Source organism: Phyllostomus hastatus, unplaced genomic scaffold (genome assembly GCF_019186645.2).
Source record: "Phyllostomus hastatus isolate PE091 unplaced genomic scaffold, TTU_PhHast_1.1 phas_contig_41, whole genome shotgun sequence".
NCBI classification, from domain to species: domain Eukaryota; kingdom Metazoa; phylum Chordata; class Mammalia; order Chiroptera; family Phyllostomidae; genus Phyllostomus; species Phyllostomus hastatus.
The window spans coordinates 2,388,350-2,400,925 of NW_025333876.1; the positions used below are offsets into that span (position 1 = coordinate 2,388,350).

Sequence of the window (12,576 nt, forward strand, 5' to 3'; positions counted from 1 at the left end):
TCACTTGCATTATTTTCTGTGAGAAAATCTCTGTCATCCTTATTTTATCTGTCTGACTATGACTTCTTTCTCTGGTTTTATCTTTATCATTGGTTTTGAGCCATTTGATTATGAAGTGCTTTGGTGTCATTTGTTTTGTGTTTGTTTTTTGAACATTAAAAGTTTAAAACCTTTAATTTGATAAAACCTATGACCAAAATCATTTGATATGATTAAACTTATGCTGACTCTTCAATAGGAGAAATAGGTCCTTCATCATCCAAGTATTTGTATCAAGGACTATCAAGGTCTTCTTTTTCTAAATCTTCACCAACATTCATCTGTTTAATGGGCTCCTTGAGCTAGTAGTCATACTTCAGTTTTTTAAGGCAAATGAAAAATCCTCTTGCCACTGCTTGCTCAAAGGTTAAAATTTTTCTCCAAGGTAACGGCTTTCTTTCAACCTCTAATTTTAAAAGTGGGAGCCGAGGTCTTTTAGCTTTAAATTGTCTATTTATTTGTGACCTAGTGTTTTTCCTTCCTTTTGATCTTCCCCTTGGTCTTCCTATTGGCTTATATTTTCTCTATTTAAGTGTCTTTCTTTAAAAAAATCTTTCAAAATAGCTTTTAAAGTCAATGGTCTTGGTTCTAAAAATGAGTCACTGGGTGAATCTCTTGACTGAACACTTTCAGGTGAATAAATTTTCTAATAGGATTTCTTTGCCTCCATTTAGGTGAGTAAGGAACATACTGAGTTTTAAATAAGCTGTTACCAGAGGCAGAGTTCTCACCTTGATTTTCAGTTTCCATAGTTGAATCAGATACTGTTATGTAATCCAGAGAATTCATTCGTGACATGTATTCTCCAAGTCTCTCTAAAAATGGTTACTCATAACTTGTTCTTTGCTTTCACCAAATTTCCTTTCAGGTTAGCTGACAGCTTGCAACAAGTTCCAGCTCAGTATGGACCTCAGATGCGTACTGTCTGCCTGCAGCCAGAGGTCTGCATCTAACAACCTCCCAGTGTCAGCATTCAGGGCAGGCGACAACTGCTTTCCTCTGCAACTGCGCGAAAGGAAAGATGGGGGCAGCCGCTCCACCAAGCTACCAGTGGTCAAAATCTTGCGATAACAACTTAGCTCCCAAAAGACAGTCAGAGGTGGGAGCATGGGGCACCTGGTGTGAAGGTGGAGAGTAGGGGGCAGGGAGTGCCATTTTGATCTCCAGGGAGGGGGGCCGTATTTCATGTTTCTTGTACTTGGGTTTCATTAGATTTTATGGACATATGGGTTAATTGTATTAAACAAATTTGGGGGATTTTTAGCATTGTTTCTTCAAGTATTTCTTAAGAAATTCCAATTACATGTATATTAGACCACTTAAATTTTTCCTTCAACTCACTGAATCTCTGTTCAGCTTTTTAATTTTTTTATCTTTCTCTGTTTCCTTTTAGTTTCCACTGCTCTCTCTTCTAGTTTACTAATCTTTTCTCTAAACCAACTAATTTGCCATTAATCCTATCCAGTGTATTTTCCTTTTGGACATTGACATTTTGATTTGGGGTTTCTTTTGTTTGTTTTGTTTTATCTCTTTCATGTCTCTACTTAACTTTTTGAGTTATGGAACACAATTATAATAACCATTTTAATATGCTTTTCTATTAATTTTAATATTTGCATCCAACTACAACTTAGTGTAATTTCTTTTATTACATGCCTGGAGAATAGTGGGATTTTCCAACCTGGCTTGTTCCCTGGTGGGAACAAGTACTATTCCCAACCCTGTGTAGGCACTGGGCACTGTGACCTCTTATCTTTTGGATAGTTCTTTTCCCATCATTATGTAGTTTCCTTACATGCATAGTTGATCATTATTTACCCAAATAGTTCAGGGGGATTCTCTGCAGATTTTCAGATCCTTTCCCTATGCCATTTTACCCGCTCCATTACTCACTTCTGTGAACTCCTGCTCCTTTGGTCTCCCCAGACTTTCATCTCTGTCTTCTCAATTCAGGAGTCCATAGAGCTCCACCTGGGTACTCTTTGCCTGCCCTGTGGCCTCAATACTCTCTCATGGTAGTAATTTGGGACAATCATCAGGCTCACCTCATTTTTTAATAATATTTTTTATTTTAGAGAAAGGAAGGGCACAAGAGAGAAAAACATTAATATGAGAGGGAAGCATTGATTGGTTGCCTCCCATACACTCCCTGACCAGGGATCCAACCTGCAACCTAGGCATATGGCCCTGACCAAGAATCAAACCCCCAACTTTTTAGTATACAGGATAATGCTTAAACTGAGCCACATTGGTCAGGTCTCACCTCATTTTTTTTTTTTTGTGATTGGTTTGTTTCTCTCAGGGATCACTGTCCTTCATTACCAAATGTCCAGTAGGTACATGATGCCTATTCTTTGAAAAGGAGGGTAAGAAGAATAGAGAATGCAAGGGGTAGAGAGAAAGAAGGTGTCCTGTTCCCCTTGGAGCAGCATTTCCATGAAAGGTAACTGAGGGGAAAGGGAGATCTTAGTGATGGAAATTCTCTGGTTCTCAATTTTCTTATCTGTGAAATAAGAAGAACGATGCTAACTGTAGGACAGTTGTGAGGACTGCAGGAGCTCACACATTGTGGACACTCACTAAGTGCTGTGGTTCCTGTTGGAATTGATGATGACATAAGTCTTGAGGGGAGTTTAACGTTGATTGGCACAGATGTCAGGAAGAGAGTGATGGCTCTTTCCAACCTCCTTTTCAAGGCCAGGTCTGAGAAATGTGGTTTCTTGGGAAACAATGAATGACTCTACTGACAAAGCAATTGAAAAAAATAATTATGATTGGATCACTTTCAGGGTCTCGCCCTTGTAGAGGTAACCAGAGACACTGTTTGCTGGACATTTCAAAGTAATTGTGATCTCAGGATCTGCCTGGTGTCCTGCTTGATGACGAGTTGACCCTTTCAAAGAGTTTTTTCAAAACTATTTGCAGTCACACTCCTAACTCCATTGGGTCAGAGGCTGGGTGTGGAGGTAAGGCAGAAAACCCCCTGCCTGGCTTCTTCTTCAATGACACCTGCCAGCTCCTTTGGACAGCTGATGTCAAATGTGGGTTTTGAAAATTTCTAGTCTGAAACACTATATACAGGTTGCCTTCCAACAGGAAATCATCTCTAAATTCTCCTCATTGTGTAAAGGAGAGGGTGTAAGGCCAGCAAGCTCTGAACTTACTGTGGACTTACACCAGGACAGGAACAAAGAAGCCTTCAGGGACCCATTTCTTCTAGATGGCAGTCATTGCCCTGGCCTTGTGGCTCCCCTTAGAGGAATTCTAACCAGGCAGAGGAGGCTGGCATGGCAGAGGGCTAGGATGTGAGATGAAGAGAAAGACATGAGCTCTTTCTCTCCATCTCACAGGTGCTGCAAACCCCAAAGCTGCATTTGTCTCAGCTCTGCTGGTTCTCAAGACAAAGACCATTTGAGGATGTAGTGGGAACTTGAGTCACATGAAGGCAAGGCTGAGACCCCTAGGCTGGAGTGGGGGTGGGATCTGTATAGACTTAACCCTAAAGCAATCAACAGCCTTCCATTTTATTTTAGGAACTTCTCTGTGGGCTCTATGCATGTCAGTTCCCAGAAGAGATGAGACCTCAGGGGGACATGAAATGATTGTTTGACAGAAGCTCCCAGGGCTGTCTGAGCAACACTGAGAAAAGGAATTGCGCTTCCACCCTGTGAGCCACAGAAAGAACAATGTAGGCTCCTTTTCTTCTCTGTGAGGGATCAAATGCAGGTGCCAGCCAGTAGCTGCCAAACTTCGGGGGAGAAATGAGTCAGGGGCATGTGCCCCTCATGGACCTTCATGCCCATCCAAAGGGGGTATGGGTTCCTGACCAGGAACACTTTAAATAAACCATCCAAATTTTAAATTTCTAGTTGTATAAGCACATTTTATGCCACAGCCACATGTTCAGGGCTATAAGATGTTGCCCTCTCCTCTTGATGGCTGTGTGTACAGGCTCAGATGACCCATGTGGCTGGGTCCTGAGCTCTGCAGACCTGCAAATGATAATGATAATAGCACTTTTTCATATTGAACATTTACTACACATCAATCACTGCCTGAGGATCTTACAAGCATCATCTGATTTCATCAATCAACAGATATTGGTTGAGAGTTTGGTCATGCCAGGCACTAGCATTTAATCTTCACAACAAACCAATGAGGTAAAAAATTATTTCTCCCATTTTACCAGCAATGAAACTGAGTTTCAAGAGATGCTGACTGATTTGTACAATGTCCCACAGCCAGCAGGTGGCAGAGCTGGGATTTAGACTGTCCTCAGAAGCCAGTGCTTGTAACCACTTACCCTCTCACAGAACCGTTGACACACACTGCAGATAAAAGTGACACATGGTGGTTCATGGACTGGGAAAAGATGTCATTGGCCTGTCCTCAAACAGAGCTTTAGGGGTGTGCCTACAGGTCTGATCTCACTTTGACCTGGCAAATAGCTTTCCAAAACATGCTAAAACATTTTTATTTGGCTCACACATGTCAATAGCATTTGCTGTCCAACTTTTTCTGCTAGTTTTGGTGCTACCTGGTTGAGGGTATCAGGCCCTTGTAGGCCTCAGGTCCACCCATGTGCAAGGGCCACCTGTCCTTGTACATGAACCAATCCAAACTAGTCCCCACCAGCATGTGGCATCTGGCATTGGCTTTTTTTGCTTAAAGCTGGTGAGCCCTGGGGGCAAATGAAAGGAAGCAAGACCCCATTATCTATACCCCCTTCTCTCATCCCCTGCTTCGGCCTGCCCAGTCTTTAGGACCGGGGTTCTGTCTTGCTCTACTGGGTAAAGTCAAGTGGCTGCTCTGGTACTGGACCCCTGACCCATCTGGTTGCCTGGCTGCCCACCTCAATTAATTAGCTTTGTCAGGGGATAAGTCCTGTACCCATTGTCCCCAGATGTTCCTCGGCATCTTCGTCCAAGTCTGACAGAGCTCCTGCAATCATCATGCCCCACCCAGGCTAGTCTCCACTTGCCTCTCTTTCCAAAGTGTTTGGGAATAAGGAATAATATGACCTTACAGAGATAAACTGTATAATCCATAGGTTGGAGACAAAGAGAGATATGGAAACTCAATGGATCCCAGGCCTGCAGGACCCCACAGCAACCTGATCAATCAAATGTGAACCTTAGCTAAAAAGAGGAGACAGGTGGGTCTACAATGGAAGGTTAGAACAAGAAAAGTCCTGTGATCAATGTTAGTAGTGCCATCGAATCTCTCTGGAAATAGGGCAGTTTAACCAAGAACTTGATTCTGCCTTGTCCCCATGGCAGAGTTACGTTCCAGGCAAAATGATATATCTGTCTTACTATTATTGACCCCATCTAAGCAACTTTCTGTGCTCTAATTCCAAACCCACCAAATAATCTCTTAATGTTAATATTGATAATTGTGACAATTCTACTTTTTGCATAGCTCATGTAATATGAAGTCATGTGTTGATTTGGTCCCCTAGGCCACTATGTTTTTACCATAATTAGTAAGTGGGTGTTCTAGCTTGATGTATCAACCTGTTATGAGCTTTGAGAAGGTGAGTTAGAACTCCCAGGTCTGAAAGAAAACTAAAGCTCTTCTTTGCATAAGGCAAAGGATCAGCCCTTGGTCCATGGTAGGTTTGCCTTGGGTGATTGTCACTTTGTGGGAGTTTATCAGCTTTCCCACATGTACCTGGCACCACTTCCACTCACCAGTCCCAGCCCTTCGGAGACCTCCAGCAGCAGGTCCAGTTCAAGTTCTCCAGAACCCTTGGCCGATGAGACTTGGATTTGCCTGGATGTCTCAGGAGGCTTGGACTTATGCTGGGGGCATCATCCAGGGCCAAGTGTGTCAGCTGAGCCCAGACACAGTGCTTTCTGGTCAGTAGAAGCCCCTGCCAGGACCCAGCCCTCAGAAGACCCTCTCACAATAATCTCAGGTTTCCTCATCATGGGTCCTACTGTGCATTTTGAATAGTCCCTCATGGAACAGATAATAACAGTACCACGTTGATCCAGAGATTCTGTTCAGTAAGCCTTTTCACATTGTCTCTTTTGAGTTTTGCACCTCTCTCACATGGAAAAGCAGGTAAGCATTTTCAGTTTTGCTTTGCAGCAGTGGTGAACACTTGGTCTTCAAGAAGGTAAATGCTTTGCTCAAGGTCACACTGTTTGTAAGTGCTGGAACCTGCACCTTACCCAGATCTGAAGAACTGCAAGCCCCAGGCTCCTTCACTGCCTCTTTGAGTTGCTGCTCAGGCCAGACAGGCTCACAGCAGGGTGTCGGCCCCCAGGTTACTGACTCTCAGGACAGACTGCAGACATGGGTGCCCACAGGATGAAATAGGACCCAGCTTCTGCCAGGGCTCAGCCCACAGCCCCCACTGGTGCAGAAGATGGCACTTGCTTCTTTCCCACACCCACGGGCATATTCCTGTATGCAGATCATCTCTGAGACTGTCTCCAGACAGAATTTTGTATTCAGGAAGGCTTCCTTCAGGCTCTCATTTACCTGTAGTGTCTGGGGCACCATATGGCACTGAGAGCTGACTGTAACAATGCTTCCAACAAGCACGGTAATGATCACTGATTCCACCCAACCAAGGGGAGAACAAAGGGAGATGGCCTTGCACGTTCCAAAGCAGCTTCCCACCATCCTTAACACACTGACACCCATAAATGCACAAGCGGCCAACCCACTGCATTATATTGCTTTGAATCCCTCTTTCTCTCCCTCAGACCTGCAGCCCCTCCATCTTTTTCTAAATCCCCACCCCTCAGTCACCCCAACCCTGCTGAGACAAGACAGTGCCACCCCCTGGATGTCCTGGCAGGACAGGACTAACAGGAGAGATTTTCTCTGGCGATATACAATAAACAAAGAGTTTTCACCAGCCTGACTTTGTCAAGGTCTCAGTAGCTCTAGAGAAGGCAGCTGTGATTACTTTACTTTCAGAGAGGAAAAACTGAGGCTGGTTTAGTTGAGAGATAGGGACAGAGGGTCTGGGTTCTGGAAGCAAGGAGAAAGGCCAGAGAATCTGAATACTCCAAAAAGGAAGGAAAGGGAAGGGGAGGGAAGGGAAGAGAAGGGAAGGGGAAGGGAGGGGAGGGGAGAGGAGGGGAGGGGAGGGGAGGGGAGGGGAGGGGGCACGCTCCCACTTACAGAGCATCTGCCAACACATGCATAGTGCCTTCCACTGATTCCATTGATCACTGATTTTGTTATCTCCCAGCCATTATGTCATGACTAATGGTGAAGGGGCACGGGTGTTGCCAGACACAGCAGGCCTGGATGGGTCTGGAGTGGGAGCCTTGGCCTCCTGAGGTAGTGGCAAGAGAGCAAGTGCCCGCTGAGTGCTGCTCATTGGCAGGGCTCTGTTCCAGGCTATTGGCCTATCCTGTCCCATGTGTTCCTCAAAACAGCTGCATTGGCTAAACTATGATCTCTGTTTTGAGATAAGGAAACCAAGGCTTGGAGAAATCACTCAGGGCCGTGTATACATAACTTAGAAATATAGCTGTACCTGCCCTGAAATTCTGGAATCTTCCCTGTGCCCTGGGTGAGGTGCCCGTGTACTGGAACCTCCTGCCTGCCCAACACTGGCTCCCACCTCAGAGCCCTTGACCAGCAGCCCAGGGGCTCGAGCGCTCCCCTGTATGTTACTTTGCCACAGGAGAGGGCAGCAGAGCCAAGGCTCTGCCTTTAGGGCTGGTCTCATAGCAAGTCATGTGGGGGTTCCTGGCACTGCAGGCCTGACACCCCCTTGAGGTCTGCACTTCTTTCCAGATGGTAACATTGGCATGACAACACTGAGACCAGAGAGACCTTTGCCTGGACTGGGGGGAGGAGGAGGTCTAGAGCAGCTTTAAAGGGTCATCTGCATAGAAAACCAAAAAACACACAATGTGGTTAAATTACTCCATTTTTATGGGAAATTTTGCTTTCTAATCCTGCTATGCAGTGCATTTCCCAAGAAAGATGTGCACCTACCCCTCCCTCTCTTTCTCATGCATGCACGTTATACACAGGTGCACACACTATCCCATTGTAGGGCATTCCCTTCTGCCTGGTCTATTGTAACACTGCCCCAGTTGGTTTTTCATGCCACTTCAACTAAAGAGCTTTCTAGAGCACACAACTGACCGAGGCACATTTTTCTTTGCAACTCTTCAGTAATCCTCTCTTTGCTCTCATGATAACATCCAGTCCCCAGCCTGCCTGACAGGCATGCACTGTCCAGTATGGGCCCCAAGTGTGGCTATGGAGCATGACCAAGGCAGGGTAAGTGCAAAATATCCACCAGATTTTGATAAATTAGAAAAATAGCCCTGGCTGGTGTAGCTCAATGGATTGAGTGCTGGCCTGTGAACCAAAAGATCGCTGGTTCAATTCCCAGTCAGGGCACATGCCCGGGATGCCAGCTGGTCCCTGGGAGGTACACTGGGGGCAACCACACATTGCTGTTTCTCTCCCTCTCTTTCTCCCTCCCCTCTCTCTAAAAATAAATAAATAAAATCTTTTAAAAAAATCATACCCAATAAAAATCTTAAAAAAAAAGAAAAAGAATATAAAATATATCATTAATAATTTTTACACTTGATTATATGTTGAAATATTTTAAAATTTAAAATATATATTATTAAAATTAATTTCATTTGCTTTTTAGAAAATTCTTTAAATATGACTACCATAAAATTTAAAATTATATATGTGACCTGCATAATATTTCAGCTGGGCAGCACTGGTCAAAATCACATTTCTCTCTGGCTTCACCCTTGTCTTCCACTTCTACAGAACTCCCCGCATCTCCCCAGAGTGCAGGCTGCCTCTGCTCTGTGCCTGCACTCACACATCCCTCCTCCCAAGATGCCTTCCCCCAGTGTCCACCAAACAACCCCTTCTCATTTCTCTGACCTCAACTCAAGTATCGCCTCTCCTGACAAGCTCCCCATGTCCTCCTTGGGTCCCCACTGTACTGTGTGGTGACTTTCTGCCTTTCTTTCATGGATACACAGACCTGTGTCAGCAAAGATGATGACTTAATCATCTCTATGTGACCTCAGCTTCCAGAACAGTGCCTGTGACTGGCTGTTAAATAAGTGAATGAATGAGAAGGCAGTGGCATGTGAATCTGACCCTTCTAGTCCTGGATGCCATCCTGGTTCCCCAATTTTCCCTAGCCCCCTCTCTTTCCCATGAGTCCCAAGCACCTACACCCTCAGTCCCTTTAGAGAAGCACCTGCCTCTTTATGGGTCCTGGGGCTGAGGGACACCTCCCCCATGCTACCCCAGGTTACTATAGTGTTGGATGATGCAATCTGCTGTGACTTAGCCTAAAGGTGAGTAACTTTTTAATTCGCCCCCCAAAGGACATCCTCATGCTTTCAACTTCACATTCTCTCTTTGGAGGGGTTTAGCTGAAGCTAGAGCTGGACTGGAAGACATGGAAGTGACAGCATTTGGGGTTGTATTTCTAACTGCCCAAGATGAGTTCTGAGCTACCTTGGAGGAACCTCCAAAAAGGGAAGAAGCTTTATGTCCCCCTTGCATTCAGGAACTTTACCAAATCCCTGGTAGCCTGATTCAGAACATCCTCGGATTGCCTGGCCCTCACCCATGCTCAAACGTGGTGGCTTGCACTCACCCAACACACTTTGTCAATGGCAGCTCCCAGTTCTGCTTGTCATAGGAACAGCATGGTGTTTTACGGCAAACCGTAAATGACTGTTGAGAAAACTCAGTCCCTGGCAGCCACTGTTTTGTTCATGGCAGCTAAGACCTTCCAACAGGAACTCCATCCATCACTGCCTCCTGCCACGTGATAGTCCAAAACCTGAGCTCCAGGCCTGGCATGTCCCGGAGTTGCATGGACAGCAATCAGCAAGTGCTTTTGTCCTTGGGCTTTCGCAGCAAATGTGCCTCATTCTAACATTCATTCTCAAACAGGAGTCTAGATTAGGGGCAAAAAGTCCAGATCTCTATTGATTGACCTAATGGAAGGAGGTTAATTAGTCATCTTTACCTTTAGCTGTTACTACAAAAAATAAAAGTGATTCATTTTCGCATTGTTATGGGTGGCAAAAAATACTTCAGCCTCTTTTTCCCTTAAAGTCTGTTAAAATAAATGAGACTAATTAGTGCTCACTTATGTATTTAATTCATATTAGAAAACATTGGCCTGAAAACCTTTATAAGAAAAGAAAAACCCTGGCTGGTGTAGCTCAGTGGATTGAGCTTGGGCTGCGAACCAAAGCATCGCAGGTTCGATTCCCAGTCAGGGCATGTGCCTGGGTTGCGGGCCACGGCCCCCAGCAACCGCACATTTTTGTTTCTCTCTCTCTCTTTCTCTCTCTCTCGCTCTCTCTCTCTCTCTCTCTCCCCCTCCCTCCCTCCCTCCCTTCCCTCTCTAAAAATAAACAAATAAAATCTTTTAAAAAAGAGCAGGCATAAAAAAGAAAAGAAAAAATAATCTTAAGGTGGAAAAGAAGTTGAAAGGAAAACACCATGGTTGCAAAGGGCCTGTTTTATGATGCTTTAGGAGAATAAAGGAAGGAGGACAACGGAGTGTGAAGGAACTTTCGGTGGGAAGCATAGAAGGGGTTTTGTGGAAGCAGGCTGCAGGAACTTTCAGAAATCTCGGGAATGCATTGGATTTCCCATACTTCCTGAGATGGGATGGGGAGACAGGCTATTTCAATTAAATAGTTTTTTTTTTAAGGATGAATCTGGCAAACTGCAAGATTTTAGGATCCTCAGGTGTCAAACTTTGAGTCAACTTCACTTAAATACCTATCTGTAGGATAAGTGAAGGCAGTCTGGCTTCCTCACCCAGGTGTCTGGGTAACCAAGGGAAGCAGTATTCCCATAGGCTGGGCGAGGCCTGGTAACCAGTGTTCTCATAGCCTTGAGACTGGGTCCGATAAACTGTTCCCATAACATTAAGTGGGCTTGCATGCGCAGAATTGTGTTATGTTACATAATGTTCTGGCAGTTTTCCAGCTTTCTTCCCCTCTAGTACTAGGCAGGGACTTCCTGCTGGGGGTGATGATGATGAGAGACACGAAAGTAGACAGGTGACACGAAAGGTACCACACTGGGGAGCAAGAGTCATGACATGTGCCTCACAGAGACATGCAGGGAGAAGTGCAGTTTGCAGAGTGTGTAGCTCACCCACCCATGAATAAAAACACACCAGACATCCCAATAGCTCCGTGAATATTATTCCATCTGCGCAAATACCATGGACCTGTCTTGTCCGGCCTTGAATGGTCACAACACACTACCCTAGGATTCCTATCACCCCTCTATGGACTGAATGTTCGCATCCCCCCAAAATCCATATGTTAAAACCCTAATTTCAAACGTGATAGTATTAGGAGGTAGGCTTTGGGAGGGGATTAGGTCATAAAAATGGAGCCCTCCCAGTAGGATTAGTGCCCTTCCTGAAAGTGACACCAGAAGGTTTGCTATCTTTCTATGCTAAAGTGAGAAACATGCTGTGTGGGGACATACTGAGACAATAGCTGTCTGCAAACCTGGAAGAGAACCCTCACCAAAAACTGGTCCCTGATGGCACCCAGACCTCGGACTCCCAGCCTTCAGAACCATGAGTAAATAAATACATATTGTTTAAGTCACCCAGTTTGTGGTGTTTGTCATAGCAGCCTAAGCTGACTGAGACACACGCCCAATCACAGTTTTCCATCCCAAAGGTGTTCTTTATTCTCTTTAGTGCTGTCATTGCTGTCAGTACCTGTGGTAGACTTCCTCTGCTGGCTGGCCCATTTGCACCTCCAATCCCCTTCTACTGTCCCCTACCTGGACCAGGTGAGGTGTAGCATGCAGCAGCCTTCTGCCCACCATCATGGGCCCACATGAAGACAAAGACAACAGACTATAAAGATGCCGGAGAGAAAAGATAAGGAGGACGTTGTTCCCCTCACAGTGCTGCTACATAGCTGCACTGCACATTGCTTTTAGGGGAAAAATAATTTGCTATGTCTTTAAACCATTGTTAGTCAAATTTTCTGGCTTTTGCAGCTGAGAGAAATCCTAATATATACAGTGCCACCCTATAGAGCACTGGAGAACATTCCTTCATTTATTATTTCTTTGACTCTTTCAGGGTGCAAAGCCAAAAGCAAGGCTGCCTCACTCCTACAGTCCTATAAGAACAGATGGGACCTGGCATGGACCATGAATTGTGCTTTGGTGCCCTGGTGTACATTTCAAAACATAGAGTCTTGGGAACTTTTTGAGTGACTCCAATATTTTACTGTAAAATACATGAGACAATTTATGGTGTCTGAGTCTCTGGGAATGATAATGATGAGATCAGCTACAATTGTCTTATTGTAGAGTCCCAAAACCAGACTTCTCTTGCCCTCGACAGTCTAGCGACTGATAGAGATACACCTTGTCTCCCCAGTGGGTTTATACGTGGGAGTACCTTTTGTGCCATCATACCGTGGTGTGGGCAGAAATTGCACAATAGTCACACAAACAGGACTCCCTCCCTTCAGACACACACTTCCCCAGGGCTCAGCTGAGTGGACA

The 12,576-nt window shown here is 45.0% G+C and overlaps 1 pseudogene; it reads right to left on the reverse strand.

The window, feature by feature from the left end:
- Positions 1 to 218: 218 nt before the first annotated feature.
- LOC123822642 lies at positions 219 to 828 on the reverse strand (annotated as a pseudogene).
- Between the last annotated feature and the right edge of the window lie 11,748 nt (positions 829 to 12,576).